Source organism: Rissa tridactyla, chromosome 5 (assembly GCF_028500815.1).
Source record: "Rissa tridactyla isolate bRisTri1 chromosome 5, bRisTri1.patW.cur.20221130, whole genome shotgun sequence".
Lineage (NCBI taxonomy): Eukaryota > Metazoa > Chordata > Aves > Charadriiformes > Laridae > Rissa > Rissa tridactyla.
Window position 1 is genome coordinate 5,558,893 of NC_071470.1, and position 18,396 is coordinate 5,577,288.

An 18,396-nucleotide genomic window follows, 5' to 3' on the forward strand; every position below is an offset into this window, starting at 1 on the left:
GCTCCACTGGGGAGACCTGCACTGCAGTAAGCAAACATCTCTTGCAGGACACTACTGTAAGGGCTCTGATATCAGCAGGGCAGGAGAGAAGGTAAGCTTTATCCCAAGGCCGTTAATTTCCAGACCTAGTGGCTAATCGTAGGTTGCAAAAATCGGCTTCTTGAGGGGGCGAGATGATGGCTACTGATGGAGAATGATCAGGCCAGCTGCTGGAGACAAGCGTTGTAAGTTTGCCTCAGTGCGTTTTACGCCTTTTTCTATTTGTTACGGCTTAATGATTCTTAAAATTTCCTTCTTGGGAAGACTGATTGCAAGCCTTGGGCTGGGGATCGCAGGAACATCTAACATCTACCTAAAATGGTGATGCTCCCTAGTATTAAAAAACAAACATCACTTAAGTAAACACTGAAGTTGCAGAACAAAGTACAAGTGAAATTGTAACTAGTAACATTACTAATGTATCTTTAAAAGTATTGCTTGAATTTCTATTGGCTAAATCAAGAATACTTTTTTCCCAAGGCAGAGGAGAAAGCTGGGAGCCTTATATAATTGTTCATCTGGAATAATTGCCAAAGTAGGAAGTGTACGTTGTGGTGTTACAGAAAGAAAATTTTAGATTCTGGAAGCGGTCCAGATAATTTATCTCTAATGCAGGGATGCTTTCTTTCATGCCGATAGCCCTTCTAGTAGGGAATATGAATTCTCCAGGTTTCCAGTGCAGATATTGCTGGGGAAATGGCACTTGCGTGCTTAATACATGAAATTGCTCAAATGCAGAATTAATTCAGTTCATAAGCGGATTAGCAGTGTGCTTCAAATATACATGGGTGCATCTGACATTACCTCTTTTAAATACTCTGACTACTTTGTTGTTAAAACGTAAATGAGAGAAAATCTGATGTTATCTGGTACTTAGCATTTCACCACCTTTCTAACCAAACCCAGATTTTGTGGTTTTGCCTCCGTTTTTGTAGAAGATCAATGGTAATTGCTGAAGATGCATGTAAGATGCTGGTATGAAATTAGAAAGGTAAGTAGAGAACTCTTATGCTGCTTCTTTATGTTGAGTTCCTTTTTTTAAAGGGCTGAACCTCACTAGTGAAGTGAAAATGGAACACAAACACTTAAACCAGTCCATCTTCAAGATATGTATTGACTGTTATGAAGTAAGTCTGGCCTCTTGCAAAAAAAATATATATATATCTGGGCAACAAACACTTTGGAAGTTTGGAAGTTTTAGAAGTGTGTGTAACTACAGAGGAAACTGCTTCCTTTTTGTGAAAATTAATGCTGCATCCTAATTCAGTGTCGGTTACATGTTGTTTTCTTGAAGCTTATGAAAATGTGGTGCACTTCTAAGTTCTTGCTTTTGCCTTTCAGTTTTGAAGTCATGCACGTTCAGCAGCAGCAAAAGGTCCCCATAAACTATTTAAAAGGAAATGCATCAGAGCAAGAGTGTTCCTGGATCATTGTCCCATGGACCAGTTTGATTAATCTTGACAAAATCATCATTTAATCAAACTTTAAAGCAAAACAAAATATACCTAATAGAAAGCTTACTGTTTTGAAAGCAAAACGAGCAATTTAATAATGATTATTAATGGAATATTTGAATAATTGAATATTACAAGGCCATCTTGCAATCTCCGGCAGCTACTACATTTTTTTGGGACTCTGGAATTGTGGCAGGTCTGGAATAGAACACAAGGTTAACACGGGTTTCCTCCAGATGATACAGTTCCTCTAGTGTTACTTTATTCTGTTGTATAATCTGCCTGAATCCAAATACAGTTAATTACCAGCCATGATGGGTACAAATTCTTTAAGTGTAGTCTTCTGCATGCTGTTGTATGTTCATACCCGTTGATTGCTAAAAAGCACAATGATAATACCTCCGTATTTAAACCGGTTTTAACTGTATTTCCCTGCCAAGCATTAACTAATCTACACATCCAGAAATGGTAACGTGGTACTGACAAGTCCTGAAACTGGTACAGAAGGGTGGTAAGTCAAATGCCCCGTTCTTCCCTGAATTTATCTAAGGATTTTCCATTTTGGATGTTCTTTTAGAGCTGAAGTGGGCCTTTGTGAAGAAGATGGCGTTTCCTAACTTTAAAGATTTTTTTTTTCTTCCTTTAAAAGCCTCTAACTTCAGCTTGAAGGAAACTACTACAGTTTGTCTGAATTCATAGTTAAAAATGAGCAGTTTGGTGCTTCTGTGGCTTGTACCTTTTCTGACTGCAACAGAGCTGATTCTCAGAGTCTTAATCTGGGGTTTTAGTCTTTAGACTCAGCTGGGCTGAACTGCACCCTCTTTGGTCTCCCCTGAAACCCAGCCAGTCTCCTGGCACAGAGCTCCAGCGATTGCCACACCAGCAAGTTAAGGGCTTCAAGTCCTTTCTCCCTCTCACCTGCATACATATTGCTCTTGTTAAGAGGTCTCATCTCCAGTAGCTTTGCAAGCCTTTGACATTGACACCTCAGACTGAAAAAATACGTAGGTTTCACGTAAAAAGCCCAACTTGCTTTAAATTCTGCAATCTAATATTTTATTTTATTTTTTTCACGCATACTTGAGTCTAACAAGAGCAATGGTAAAAGCCCCTGCAAATCATGAAGATACTTTATCGCATCAGGTAATATGTCTGAATTTCTATTGCGTATTTCAAAGCTAATACTGTCTTGGTAGGTATTGCTTGCTGAAGCCTGCTTTAAACCCCGGTGACAGATGTATTAGTCCTGAAAGGCAGCCTGTCTGCTCAGGGAGTCTGGGCAAAGAGATGTATCGTGGGCAATGAAAAAGCAACTTGCTTATGCCATAGCTTAGCAGTAGTGTATCTTCCTTGGTCAGGACTAGCAGCCCTGGCGTGTCTCTGCAGAGGAGGCTTGAGCCAGGCCAAGTATGGTTTGACCTGTGGAATGCTACAGACCAGGCAAACTAACCGCCATGTGTGTTGGGAAGGTCTGCGCTCAGCCAGTCAGGTAAGGTTGGGTTCTCAGCCTGGAGAAGAGAAGGCTCCAGGGAGACCTTAGAGCCCCTCCCAGTCCCTAAAGGGGCTCCAGGAAAGCTGGGGAGGGACTCTGGATCAGGGAGGGGAGCCATAGGATGAGAGAGAACAGTTTTAAACTGGAAGAGGGGAGATGTAGATGAGATCTGAGGGAGAAATTCTGTGCTGTGAGGGTGGTGAGCCCCTGGCCCAGGTTGCCCAGAGAAGCTGTGGCTGCCCCATCCCTGGAGGGGTTCAAGGCCAGGCTGGACGGGGCTTGGAGCAACCTGGGCTGGTGGGAGGTGTCCCTGCCCAGGGCAGGGGGGTGGAACTGGATGGTCTTTAAGGTCCCTTCCAATCCAAACCATTCTGTGAATAGTGCTTGCTGTTTTGTGGGAGTTTCCTATAGGAGCCTAGCTCAAGAACGGTTGAAAGCCTTGAACGGAGATGTCTATCTCCCTGCAATTCAGAGTAAAGCATCTGTTCTTGAAGGTAGGCACTTCTTATCTTATTTACCTCACCTCTCAAAAGTTCTTTTGAGCTATTTCAGGCAGTTTCCTTGACCGTTATGGCTTTCTGAATCCTATCCACAGTGCATAGCTTTTCTTGGGTACAGTGAATAATTACGTATTCTAGTGGGAGGTGCGTACCTGTGGTAAACAACAGCAACACCATCCCCCATGGCAGGGGGGTTGGAACTAGATGATCATTAAGGTCCTTTCCAACCCAAACCATTCTATGAATAGCACTCTCTAAGAGATCTGAGATGCTCCTTGTGTCTTTAATCATCGGACAGTCTAGTTTTCTCCAGGTTCTTCCTGGCTGCTAGGGGATACTTCTCCAAAGAAGTCTTTCTTTTCAGTGGAATGGACAATTGGTTTTGCATCGGATCCTCTTAAGATGATGAGCAGGGCTGTCACTCAAACCCACAAGAATTGTTTTTCTGTCCAGTGCTGGTTAGGTAAGACATCTTGCTCTCAGTGGTAAACCCAGATGTTACTGTGCAACTGCTCAAGTCCCACAGACTTACATACCTTGAAAGAAAAAAGATGTTTAATCTTCTCTTTTGTGCCAATTCTCCCATTACCCTGCAGTCTTTGGAACAGCTTGAGGATTATGGATTTCCACTACAGCTGGACAGGAAACACTTCTATTTCGTGAAAATTCTGGCAAATTTTTCATTAAGCTGTCATTTGCCTTTGAATCCAAGTATTTCTTCAGTTCAAGCTCATATTGCACCTGAATCCTTTCTAATTTTTTTTTTGGGCTAGGGTAGGAGATCTAAAAGCTTATTTTGACAAATTCTGCATTATTTTTTTTTCCACCAATTTCTGCATTCTTTTGGTTTCTGATGCAAGTTCAGTTTTAAGTAAGTCAGCAATGTGTTAGCTGCAGGTATTACACTGGACCGCGTTGCTCTTCTGCTGCAGTCGTGTTCTAGCAGAAGAGTACTGACTATAGCATGGCCAATTTCGTACTTCTTGGAGATGCACTTCACGCATTGCACGCTTCTTTTTTCCTTAAATATATATCAGGGAAGTTCTAAGTAGCATACCTACGGATTCCAACTGTAATTACTTCTCCTGTTCCAAAGGTCTCTTTTCCAGCGCAGGGATTAGTGGGCACGCAGAAAATAAAATCCTCCCCAAAGTTTTGCTTCTGCGTACTTGGGGAGTACCTCCACTGAAAGTGGTGAAAGAGGCGAATGAATCGCACTACAGTGATTAGCTGCGCACACTAAGAGTAGTAGAAAGTTACAGTTTATGGTTGGAGGAGTGAGGGGGAAGCAACTCGGGTACTTCTGTGGTTGAACGTGTAGTGTGCTTTAAGAAGCCTAAAAGGAAACGTTCATCTCCTGCTGAAAAACTGAATAAAATAACAAGAATTCTAGAACCTTTGAGAATAACTTTCAGCAGAGAAATTAGGATAAAATCCTGTCCCAATTTAAATAAAATTCTGTTGAGCAGGGTTCTACCCAGCATACAGATTTCCAGCTTCCTTTGACTAAAGCCTAAAAAAAGATTAAAGCTCCATGGCAACTGCTATCTTAACTCCTGACAGCCGTAGTATAAATTACATCTTGGAAAAACCTAATACTGAAAGTTTTATTTAGGTCACCAGTCAGGCTAGGAAATGGTAGGCTTATAGATACCACCCCAAACTTCATTTTTGCCCCTGCATGGTCTCAGTTGAGGCAGAGATTTTTGTGGGAGGCAAACCGGGTGCTACATAATATGCAGCACGAATTTAAAAATCTGACAAGCTTTAGGTGCGTAAATTCTTTTCACGCTTTTGGGGAAAAGACTGCAATTTACTTGCAACTGTAACGTTCCAGTGAGAAATACAGCAAGGATCATCTGTGAGACAGCAGCCCGGGCAGGTACTATGTGAGGTTACCACAGTAGCTGTGTTTGTTGGCTGTGGAGGAACAATATTGGTTTGTTTATTATATTAATTTTTTTTATGGAAAGGGGAGGGAGCTGGGGAGAGGTTTCGCAATTAATTCACTTACCCACAGGGGCCCCAGCATTCTTACTCTGCCACAGAAGCTACTTGTCCTTTTCAGGCTTGTAAGGAGATGCTGCTTTCTTGCTGTTTGAGGATAACAACGAATGGGTTATTAGTCTGAGTGGTGGAAATGAATATAAATGGACATTAAAAGTCTAGAGTAAAGGGAACCTGTGGCTAAAAAAACAAAAACAACAAACAACAACAAACCTCAATTTTCTGCTATTTGCGTGTTGGTTATCTGGTACTGTTATTTCCTTAGTTCCGCTTTCTTGTTCCTTGACTATTTTTGACTTTGTCCTCTCTGGACTATGTGCTGTTCAGGCCTTGAAGAATGCTTTTAATTGTTGTCTGAGGAACACTTTATTGGAGCCACTGAAATAGCCCAGTGCCCGAGAGATGCCTCCTGGGGATCATTGATCCCGCTCTCCAGTGCAGGGACAAACAGGGGGGCTGCATGATCCATAGTCTGTCAGCTGCTGCTGGGCAGACAGAGCATTATTCCGAGGCTCCTTTTGACCTCATCAGATATTGAAGTTTAAGTCCTCAGTATCCATTTAAAAGGGGAAAGTATCCATCATTGCTCAAATAAAAATAAAACCAAGATAATATCAAAACCATATCAGAGTTGCAGCCCACTATATACCTACATTATTGCCTACTTAGAAATTTTGCCTTCTAAATGTTTAATAATAACATGCCATCTATTGCTGGAGAAGGAAGAGAAACGGAACTGGAGAAGCGTTACCAGTATCATACTCAGTTTTACAGACCTGCAAGTAGGACTCCTTTTGCCCTCTCCTGCAGCAGCTGGAGTTTGCTGATCGCAGGATGATGTACGCCTTCATAACCTGGAATAATGTTATGCTGGTGTTCAGGTGGTTCCCAGACTCTTATCCTGTGAACAGATAACAGAAACATACTCAAATACATATAGACGGTAAATTCTATAAGAAAAAACCCTAAATATGTTTTTCCCCAAAGGTGTAATGTTGAGATGCTAACAAACAATTTTATCTTCAGTTGAACACAGTGAGTAGTACAGGTTGACCAGGAGAGCTGGGACATGGGATGTAAAATAATCTCACTGTTAAATGGCTTCTGGGGGAGTTTTTAAGAAGTTTCAAAAATGGCAAATGACTTGGATTTCTGAGTATCGGTTAGGTCATTGGAATTTCTGTATCTGTGAAGAACTCTTCGTATTAATTTCATAAAACTCAGAAATGTTGAATAATGATAATTTAAATGATACAGAAACAGACCACTGAGCATTTTCTAAAAAAAAAAAAAAAAATTAAAAAAAATCATACTTTGGCTATGATTTTTCTATGCAGTAATCTGTAATCTAACAATAGTATGCACTGGAGTGGCAAATTCATCTATGTTATGATTACATTTTATTTAGTAATAGAAGGTGAGTATAACTTTGAGTCTTTCCTCTCTTACACTATTAAAATATTTGTAGTAAACTGCGAAGGTACCCCTGGATGATTTTAAGTAAAGAACATTGTAATAACATGGTAGCCTAGAACATTGTGATTGCGGCACCAGAGCTATTCTAAACTTGTCTGTGGGAGAGACACCTCTCTGCTCCCAAAGCGCTGCGGGAGCCTGGAAGTGTCCCTGCCCAGGGTAGGGGGGGTGGAACAAGATGATCTTTAAGGTCCCTTCCAACCCAAACCATTCTGTGATTCTGTGAGTTTAGGGAGTCTGTGTTTGGTCTTACACCCTGCTTGCTGTGGGGAGTGAGCTTCGTGCGTGAGCTGACAAAGCCCTACGAGCCACAAGCCCTGTCTTCCTGTAAACGTGCTATGTGCTTTTGAAACCCGTTGGAGGATTAAAATACGAGGCTTGCTTGAAAAGTGACATTTTAAGTATTTAAGTTTTTCTTTAGCGGAATCACGAATGTTTTGGCATATGCTTGTGGCTGTTGCCACGGAGACGGAATTGGTTTGGGGGAAGCAGGTCAGACATAAGTCTTGTATTTAATAAATTATTTTTTCGTTTGCTAACACCTCTCTCCCTTGTATTTAATGACTTGTCATCTGTACTCGCTGGCATGAGGTACGACAGCAGAGAAGAAAGCACACACAGATTTCAAAGGCTTGACTTTGTGGAGTGCACCGGAGTGACTGAACTGCAGCTGCAGTAACTGCCACCCGCAAAAGGCTGTTCAAGCTTGTGAGAATTACATGAACTGAGAAGAAATTTAAGACTTTTCTTAATAATGCAAATCGCGCAAATCCCTCTCAGGAGGAACGTCCTGAGTATAACCAGAAACATTCTATTCTGTCTCTGGATGAAGGTTTTAAAAAAAATTTTAAAAAAATAAAATTAAATACTGATATTTTGGAATACAGCCTCTAGGCAGAAGTTTATTTTAAAAACGCGGCAGGAAAAAGTTCTTATTAAATTAAGACCATGTTAGTATGCTTGCCAAAACAACAGAGCATTTGATAAGGCTCCTTCTTGAAATTTATGACCTAAGTAAATCTGCATATAAAGATAAAGTATAGTCTATTACATAGGACTATAGATTATAGTCCTAATTTTCCTTCTCACTAAATTAAGCACAGCTTCTAATTGAATAATCTGATTAATATAAAAATGACATACTTCCATTCCTTTATTTTTTTTATAGCTGAAGCGGAGTTCTTTAGGCTGACTGCTTTCAAACACATTTTATTTTCTCGCTGATATAAACTGATGTTACTTCCTAACAGCTTGTGCCTTGCCTTTCTACCTGATTCTCCAAAGGTGTTGTGCAAACAGGCTCTTCAGCAGGTGCTTCGCCTCCCATTCAGCAGCCCGAATATAACTGATAAGACCAAGATGTAATTTTAAATCGTGGCCTTGGCAAAAGTACGGAATCTGCACAAAGCAGGTTCTGTCTCTGTTCAGAAACTGGCTCTGTTAAAAAAATAAAGCCGTAATGATGTTGAAACTGTTTATTTTTGCCTTGCTTAGCAAAAATGAGGAGAGACAGTGGCTGCAAGCTCCTGAACTAAAGCCACTCTCACTAACGAGCTCGTTCCTGTAAGATACTGCCCAATTTTCTACTGATGGCTGAAGTGCATCCACCAAAAGCATCTAACTAAGGTATCCTAGTTGAAGCCGTCTAACTCAAGGCTCACCTTCTGCTGGGTCAGGGTTCTTAAGCTCCCTGGGAAGTAGCTGAAGCAATAACTGTGGCGCTGCTCTTTCTGCTGCGCTTTTGAACTGCGTAGGGAGATACAATATTTAACGGAGGGTTCTAAGTTTCAGCTGAAGATGGGGCTGATAGAAACAACTCCATTAAAACAGACTGCGTAATAGCTTTGGCATAGTTTTATTTCAGTGTATAATTTCAGGCAGATCTCTGTTCAAACCTTAAATAAAACCCATTAGAGATCAGCACGTTTGCTGTTAGACTTGGAAGGATCATGAAACAGCACAACTAGAGAGGCTGCCTGGACTTCAACAGCTCTAAACAAATGGCGTGCGTATCTTCTCTCAGTTGTCTCTCATTACTACTGTGCAAGCCTTAAAAACACTAAATCTCTTCTAAATTTTATTTTGCATGTGAATATAGACACTGGAATCCTGTCACCTTCTACTGGAACCTCACTGGGTAGATGGGGATGGCTGACTGCCTTTATCACTAAATTTTCCCCAACATCTCTTTATTTTGCTTGATGCTTGGGCTTCTAAATTGTACTTTCTTCAGCTCAGAGTCTCCCTGTGTTGTTTGTGTGGCTGTGATTAGATTTTTACTCCAGCTTGGAATGACCATCATCTACTTCAGCTGGGAGAAGAGGGGGCCATTCACAACTAGTCATACTTAAAACCTGAGTCCCATGTAAAGAGAGCACTGCTTAATGAAGAGGTCACACAACAAAGCCTAATTTCCAACAAGTCATGCAACTCTTTAGTAACGACTGCCCAACGTTCCTGCGCGTTTCCAGTTTAGAAGATCAGATGTAAGCAGAAACCGATATATTTGTAATTTTTATAATTCTAAACCATTGATTATCTGTCGTTTGTCTCATTTCTTAAGGTAGCAAAAACCTGGCAAGATGACCAACCATCGTTTTATCGTGCTTAGTGAAAGGATGCGAGTGGAAGAAACTGATGTAACAGTCATTTTGTTTGAAAAGATAACTCCAAGTAATTTTCACAAACGTGCAAAATCCTTGACTTATCAGCAGAAGCACAAAATCTATTCACTTGCTCTTTGTGTTTCATGAAGTTACTTTATCAGCATTAGCCAGCTTCCTCATTTTTTTCCTGCCTGAGCAAGTGATTCGGTGGAGGGACTTGATGATTGTGGAGTGAACCATTCATGTAATAACGGAAGGGAAACATACTCAGGAGTTTACCCATTTTCCATCGTATGATTCCAAAAACATTTCTACTGGCATCATCTGTAATTGTCAAGCAGTACACATCTGGCTCATTTTTCAATATTTTTTAAACCTAAAATTGGGAAAATAATCATTTTAAGCATCTGTCAGATAAAGACCTCTACTATTAATTTGATATTAGTCCTAAGGAATAGCACTTCAATTATTATTTAATATAGTACAATAACCAATGACAATAAAAACCCTGTAGGATTTGAAGAGAGCAAGATCAACGTGTCACTAATTTTGCACTATTGCAAAAAAGAAAATAAAAAATCTTGTGAGATGAATAAATAGGAATGCTGTTTTAAGACATTAAAATATGCTATTCAGTTTTGGAAACCACGCTTAAGGGTGGAGGGAGTTCAAATAAGCAACAAGAGAGAGAAGAGGTGTAGAAGACAGTGACTTCTAATGAAAAAAAAGAACAAAGCCTAGAAACAAGAGGACTGAAGTCAATAGTCCTCAGTAATGTGAAAGCTTGCTTCTAAGAGGAAAGGGACAATCTGTCTAAGGGAAAAGAACAATAATTAATGTCCTTTGAATGGAGCACTGAAGGTTTAAATAAGACACTAGGGAGAAAACAGAACAAAAAAGAACTGTCCGACCATAACGACAGTGAAGCGCTGGAATATATTACTTTGGAAAGTAAAGTTCTCCAGTGATGAAGATGCCGCGAGACAGGCTAGACAATCATGTCAGCATTGGTTTAATTGTAACTGATCCTGCCCTTGGGCAGGGGAAGTGGATTGGATCAGCAGTTCCTGAGCTGTGGGAAGGCACTGACATCTCCTTGGAGGCCTAGACAAAGCTCCAGGAGAATTCAATCTGATATTCCTCCTACTTCCTACCTTTTTCCCTGAAAGTTCTCTCTGAAAACTATTTGATGAACGTAGTATTTACTCTCAGCCAGCAGGACAGGAGGGGAGCAGAGCCATTAGATCAGGGCATATTTTGAGCATCGTTGGTGGCCGGCTGGGTGGACACTTGTTGCATGTTCCTTGCATTGTCCTGGTGAAAGGGAGCTGAACTATTTTGGAGGTTATGCTACTACAGCGGCACAAAGCCCATGGGGAAGGCTGACCTTTCTCTTCCCTGTGAAATCCAGATCCACAACTGAGAAACATTTAAAGGCGCAGGATGTGAGGAATGGTGCAGTTTCCCAGGGGCATCGAGACCAGGATCAGGGAGAGGAAGCTTCTAATGATACCTGGTGATTCTGGTGATGGCTGCAGAACACAACTACCCAGAGACAGGAGTAGCTGTTGCACAGAAGTACCAGCTATTTGCTGGAGTGAAAACAGGGGTGTTTGTATGTTATGAAAAGGCTCTCCTATTACAGTAGAAAGGTAGGGCCAATAACAATAAATTTCAGACCCTCGAAATAACCTCCTAAATGGATTTCCAGCTCTGCTTTCTACTTCTTGCATAGGTAATTTATTAATAACAAACTAATTATATTCTCCACACTCATAGAAAAATTGATAGATGTTCAGGTATTTTAAGCAGCAAACCTGAATACTATGCTTTGGTTTCTACCTATTCAAGAAACACTGGAATTAAGTTTCACAGTATTTTCTTTGATAAGCGTTAATTTTTGGTGGAAGGGACTGGCAAAAAACATGAATTTTTAGCAGCTAGGGAACATGTTCAGTAAGTAATCCTTACTGTGCTGATCATTTCTGAGCAGTTGGATGCAAATATTCACCAGCCAAGCTCTCGGTTATTTTTATAAATACCACATCTAGCAGTCACTTTTCAACATGAAAAGTGCATTTAAGCTTACAAAAAAATAATACCTACCGTTCTGGTTTCTATTCACACTATGATATAGTTGATTTTCTCTTCTTCAATGTAGGCTGGGAAGCCCCAGGTAGTGGCCAGTGTAGGTCAAGGCAGTGGTCTATAGAAAGAGGATGGATGTGCTGGTTGCAAGACGGAGCTGGTGAACACAGGGAGATGGTGTGCGTGGTAGGAACACACTGCAACTGAGGGCGCAGGAGATCGACTGGCAAGTCAGCCACAAGCTCAAGAACTTTTCTGCAGAGTGATGTTGGCACTTTTAAAATCTTGTTTCTATCTAATTAAAAGTACGTACCCTTTTCTCAATTCTTAGCATAATTCATGGAATCACAGAACCATAGAATGTGTTGGGTTGGAAGGGACCTTTAAAGGTCATCTAGTCCAACCCAACTATTTAGTCCAACCAAATATCTAGTCCAATTATTTATATGAGTAGTTAAGCAGCATTGGTATTGGTCAATGAACCTTAAAACTAAATGGACCTCTAGCCCTTTCATATGGACATATAAATTATTGTATATGTGAATAACTTCTCCAGCTGATCTCTCTGTTGACCCGATGCAGTGATGATGGAGAAAATGAGGGTAAATCATGTCAAATGAACACAGGACAGCCTATATACAATAAGTCAGATGGGAAACTGTTCATAGCGAAGCCAAACACAGCCCGCCAGTGGTACTTTATATATGCACATGACAGTAAATCGCAAAGATAACAAGATAGAAACAAGTAACATAAAAAAAAAAAACCAAACCAAAAACCAAGTAAGACAAAACAGCTTCTCAGCATTCCAACAGGTACCACATAGCATATCCATCAGCAAGCAGAACAACATCTTGAGATTTGAGTGAAACTGTAATGGTGTGAATTTTGTCTTGTGTTAGGAAAAAAGAGCTGCATCACACCAAATGATAAAACAGGTTTTTTCATTATGTCATGTAATTTATCATGTAGTATAATGGCAGCATTTCTTATTACTTGTATTCTAGCATCTACAATGCAGCGGATTTCAATCAATATAAGTGCAAATCCATGGACATGGAAGACAGGGCAGAGAATAATGCCACTCACTTCATCTGACACAAATTATGCACATATGCAAGAAAATGCACGTACATTGTAATTAAAGAAAACATGACATATTTGGATGTTGTTTCTCACCTTTTCATCTCCACTAAGCACGTACTGATCGACGGCATTCCGTTTTTCACTAGCAAGTTGCATTTTTCCCATTTCTTGTTATACCTTCTTCTCCTGTCTTAATTTCCTCGCACCTTTCCCATGGAGTCCAAAGTTCTAAAAAAAATATCGAATATTGACATTTGTCACTTCATACAACCTTTTGCTTACATTCATTGCAGCAAAATTCCTCACAAGGAAGGACGCACAATTCACTTAATGGGTGGTCACTACGATTTTAAGACTTCAGGACAGCTTGCTTCCTTCTCATCTTTTCAATATGATAAGCAGGTGGTGAAAGACTGCACCTTAAATAACTACTGTGAACAGCAATGGTAGATACAAGATAAATTTCTTGCATTTACTCAGAAGTCAAAATAGACTGTCTACAGCTGAAGACTTTAAGAGGTCAACAGAAAGAAATGAGGAAAACTGTCCGTATGCTTACCTTCAGTTCACCCAGGACAGCCTTGCCGGTGGAGAAAATCTATGGGTTACAGACGGAAAAAAGATTGGAAATCACTGGTCTAGAGTGATGTCCAAAGAGACAGTGATGCTACTTCAACAGTATTTAAGTGAGCACAGTCACAGTTCCTCCTCCAGGGTCAGTAATTCTTGCAGTTCAAGGAATATAATAATCGTACATCACACTGGTTTTTGGCTCTTTGATCTCCCTGCTTCAAGACAAGGACACTCTGGCTTTAAGCTAATTTATTTATTAAAATAATTCATATTTCTGTGCAGATACATGGCCGGGACAACGAATGTTTCAGCTCCAGCTCTGCAGTGCTAAAGAAGTTAGAGTTGTCAGCTGTTGCTCCCCTGCTCCTTCTCTGTTTGGGTGGAGTCTCCTGGTAGAGGTCCCTGGTGGCCTTTGACAGAAGACGGCCAGCCAGAATAGGTTGCTCAGGAGTTTTGTCTTTGTATTCTGGCCTCAGCCAACACCTTACAAACCCAGGCTCCAAATTCCCAATGACAGAAAGGTCCCTGGCAAAACATCAGGATTCTCTGACATCACATGAACCGTGTTCTGGGAACAGCACCAAAAGATCTTATCCAAACATTTCTCACAGACCTCACAAACGCTAGGGAAAACCAACTCAGTCCAACAGGCAGGGAAGAACGAGTTGCATCTTTCTGCTCCAGTGAGGTTTTTATTACTGTTAAAGGGTTTTATCCCCAGAAAATGACTTCTTTTGTCTTCCTTCACTTCTGGAAAAGGGAGCCTGAGCTCGCAGTTTGGGTCCCACAGTAGCTTTGAAACTACTGACCTTAACCAGACTTGAAGTTTCCACTCAGATACACAATATACTGTAAAGAATTGCTTATTCTCAGATTTTAACTTTATTTAGAGACATTTCCATGAGTATCCGATGGATTTTAAGAGAATGGTCTGTAGGCTAATGACTACTGTGACTCAAGAAAATTAAAAAAATTAGGATGGTTGACTGAACAATCATTCTACTTAAAAGTATTTAGCAGTTAGCTGTACAGAGCATGAACATATGGTTTGTTCTATATGTAAAACTTTGTGGATGATGCAGTCAGTGCCAGAGACAGACTCCTACCTATTCTCAGAGAGGCCAAGCAGTAGCCCTCCCTCAAGACTCCTGTACTCTTTCCTTTGGCAAGGAACGCTGTAATGACCTCTAAATGTTTCTCCACATACTTCTTTTCAAAAGGTCCTAAGTTAGCAGAGTCTAGTAAAAATACATTAAAAAACCACACCTTGCCTGCTTTGCGTAATTATCTAAGTAAATGTCTTGTTAATTAGGTTTTACAGAAATGTAAAAAAAATGCACACCCCCCAAACTTACTTTCTGAATAAATTTGCATTTAGTACCTGAAAAATAGTCTCAGAGAATCCATAAGAGAGGCCAAACCCTTGTCTGTGAAGGCAAAGAGTTCTGTATCCCTCACCAGCACCATTTCAGTGCTTTCTACAAGTCCCTTTTCCATTCTAACAGCATGGCGTTTTGATTTTACTATGTTCCACACCGTAATCACTCCAGCACTGAGATTCCTGCACACAACAGGTCTCCAAAACAAAAAAATCAACCCCCAACACTCACCAATCTAGGAGTAGTAATTATTCTGCCTACAAAGTTGTCCCTCTTATGTTTCAAAGTTTGCAGTGGCTTGGTTTATGAATCTTCTGAACGCTCCCGTGACAGTGATCTCCAATTCCCCAGCATAGATGTATACGTATCCAGTTGGGACATAGGGCTGAAATCCTGGCCTCGCTGAAACCAGTGGGAATCAGTTGTTCACTTTTGGAGTTCTGAGCTTTCATCCATAAAAAAAAAAAAAAATCCCTATTTCTTAAATTTTTTGCTATAATTTGGCTGAGACATTCTAAAAAAGTCCCCACATCAAGGTGTTGCGAGGATGAGTCCTTTGGCTAACTCTTTTTGTCCTGCTTGTTTTTAACTGGATGATTCCCGCAATGCTCAGCACTGTGTTCATTTATCTCAGTTCTGAATCCAACCCTTTACAATGTGTAAACTACTTCAGAAACAGGCAAGGCAATTCAGGCACAAATTACAGAAATTAGTGTATTTTGTCTGTTCTTTTTGGCAGAAACGCTTTGCAAAGGTTTCAGTCATGATTTCAAACGCAACATTGTGCCTGTCATGTTGTCTTGTCTGCTATCTGTCCTAGTCTGAAAGAAAGGGAATGTTTAAATCTCAAATACCCATGGATTTTGAACTTGCCTGGGACAATTCCCCATGGCCACAATGTCTAAAATTCCATTTGTTTGGGTTTTTTTTTTTCCTTTTTTGTAGTTACAGTCAAAAACTGGTCATTGATCTTTGCAGTCAAGTTACACGTTTGAAGGTAGTTCTCTCCACCACAAAAGGCTAATCAAAGTAGTTCAGGACAAACACTTACATATTTAAGGCTAAATTGGGAAAAAAACCCCCAAATTTGTAGCAGAGGAATAGGATATTCTGCCATTAACACATGTGTCTGTGGTTATTCTACTGGGATTATCTTGTGAAGCTGCTTGAATGGTCTACGTGAATTTTGCTGTCCACCTTTTTGGTAAGTACACAAAGGCCGGGTACAGATACGTCTGCACTGGTGATTATTTCACTTTGTCAGTGAAATACAGGGTGCTGCTCACTGTGTATAAAGCCTGATGTGATCTGGCTTACAGAGAACGTAGAAATTAGCAAAATTTCCTCTCTGCAACTCTCTTACCAGAACAACTGTGTTCAGAAGGAATGTTTCCAGCTATCTTTTCCTGAGCTAAACTGCACCGGATTTAAGGACATTTTTTAGACTAAGCCATCATTTGGCTTTAATGCCACCAAATATACATTTGAATCACATATTATTTACAGGAAGATATAAAATGTAGATTCCATTATAGATCTTTGATAATAGTATTCAGTTTACTGATAAAGTACTGGGATAGCGACCAAAGTTTGAATTCCGCACTGAAAATCATATCTTTGGTTTCCAGAATGTGGAGATTTTTAGGATTAGAGAGTACATTTCAGTGACAAGGAGCAATCGTAACCTTTGGAACTTAATTTAAATTCTCTTACAGTTCCACAAAATTTGCACGAAATCTGGTTCAGATCTGTTGTATTCTCACAAGAATGACTACACTTGTTCACCTTTGTCACATGATTGATTTCAGAGCACTCACATCACGCGGTATTAATTTTTTTAACCACACGGAACACAGTTTTTCATTGCAATCTTATTAGAGATGTTTGTGCCAAACAGTAGGAAATTAAATAACGTTCCATGGTAAAGTAAAAGGGATTACTGAAATAGAAGATGGAACGACAATATCAATAGTTAGAGATTTCCGTTTGCATGATCCTTTCAGAAATGAATCAATCCTAAGAAACAATTCTCCTTTATTTAACAAACGGCAACAGAAATGAAACCACTCACCTCCAAGACAAACCGAAGGTAATTTGGCCAAACGCCTGCAGTCTTCAGGTTCCAGAGTATTATCTCAGTGGTATTAGTGTCTGGAACACGGCTGAATGCCACGAGATGATAGCCCAGATGATTAATGAAGCAGTTGAAAAGAAAATAATTGTAGCAACCCTGAAGAGTGCGAGAGTAGGCAAAGTTGCTAACACTGAAAAGTTCTACTTGCATAACAGCCTGCTGCCCTGAAAGGAACAAAAGGGAGGTTTCTACTACACCGTTACAGGCACTTTGAAAACGGCAATTGTTTTTAATTCTGTAACATTATCTGAAAGGAAAATGTGCTCTCTCAAGAATATTTTAGGGTCAAACTCACCTCAGCGTAAAGCAAGGGCAGTAATTACTGAAAGTAATGGAGTAATACAGGATTTGCTCTTGGATTACAGGTACCAGAACGTGGAAGGTTTAATGGAGGCATGAGAGTGCTGAAACCTCCTGCTTTCAGATGGGACACAGCTGAGTGAAAAAGTTAGAGGTAAAACCCCAGATTTTTAGGAGAAATTAGGCACCTAAAGTTGCTGGAAGGCTGCCAGCATGATTTTCAAACACCCCAGCAGCACTTAGAAAAGATGCTCCTGAAGACCTCATGGGCCACCCAAATATTTTAAAAAATTGGGCACAACTTCCTTTTCTGGAGAAGCAAGAAGATAGTTTCTAAACGTTCATTACCTAAAGATCACAAGGAAGCAGTCATTAGACAGCTTCTCCCTGAACAGCGGCCACAGAGTCTTGGCATTTCAGCTTAACAACCACAACTCCACTGAACACCACGGCTTCCCTTCTATTCCTGTACAAAAGACAAGTCAATTAAAACAGAGGAAACATACCTGTAGCCTTATTCTGTCACACTACTAAATAAAACCTGAAGACTAAGCGCGTGTACAAGGAAGACTGAATTGTCTCTGGATGTCTATGCACAACCCAGTGCAAGAGGTGTATGACAACGTCGGGTCTACACTGTCAGAATTAACCAGACGAGCAAGATACAGAATAAACCCCAGAATCTCTGACGCAGCTTGGTGCGGAGTTTTTATACCAACTACAGCATGACTGGGAGGGGGAGGACTGAAAGGGCAATCTTGCTGCTCTGGCAGTGACACTTCAGGAATAAAAATCCTATCAGATTCCCAAATACGCTAGTTAACTGCACATTTTAATGCTATAAAAGACTGTCATGTGCAGTAGTTGGGATTTGTAATGTGGTTTGATTTTGCTTCTTTTGAAATATTTTGCACCCGTCTCCGCCTGCCCTGAAACTGGATGCCGCCTACATTATGATTTGCTGTGCTCCCAATGTCATTACCATCTCCAAATCCAGCTTTTAAACCCTTCAGACATATCGGTGGCAAAATACAGGGCTGAATAAGGACATCAACATACACTTTGGATGATTCTCTTTATCATCTCTTTTATGTACGGCCTATTGCTTCCTTCCTCTTTCATCAATTTTCTTTCTAACACTTTGTCTTAACTCCCTGCAGCTGGATTTGCGTTTGCAAACTATTTCTATCTTGGAGACAGAATATTGCCAGTGCCATTGGAAAAATCAAATTAATGGGAGTGGTACACGCTGGATTTCTCCT

At 40.4% G+C, this 18,396-nt stretch overlaps 1 protein-coding gene across 1 annotated transcript in view; it reads right to left on the bottom strand.

Moving 5' to 3' along the window:
- Positions 1-4,079: 4,079 nt before the first annotated feature.
- Positions 4,080-18,396, bottom strand: part of RWDD4 (RWD domain containing 4) — a 37,379-nt gene continuing 23,062 nt past the window's right edge. The window contains exons 14-20 of the mRNA XM_054202490.1: positions 17,483-17,600; positions 16,772-16,930; positions 12,842-12,976; positions 11,681-11,780; positions 6,269-6,393; positions 5,500-5,579; positions 4,080-5,405 (exon numbers count right to left, since the gene is read on the bottom strand). The gene's annotated coding sequence lies outside the window, so the exon portion shown is untranslated. The remainder of the gene's footprint in view (positions 5,406-5,499; positions 5,580-6,268; positions 6,394-11,680; positions 11,781-12,841; positions 12,977-16,771; positions 16,931-17,482; positions 17,601-18,396) is intronic.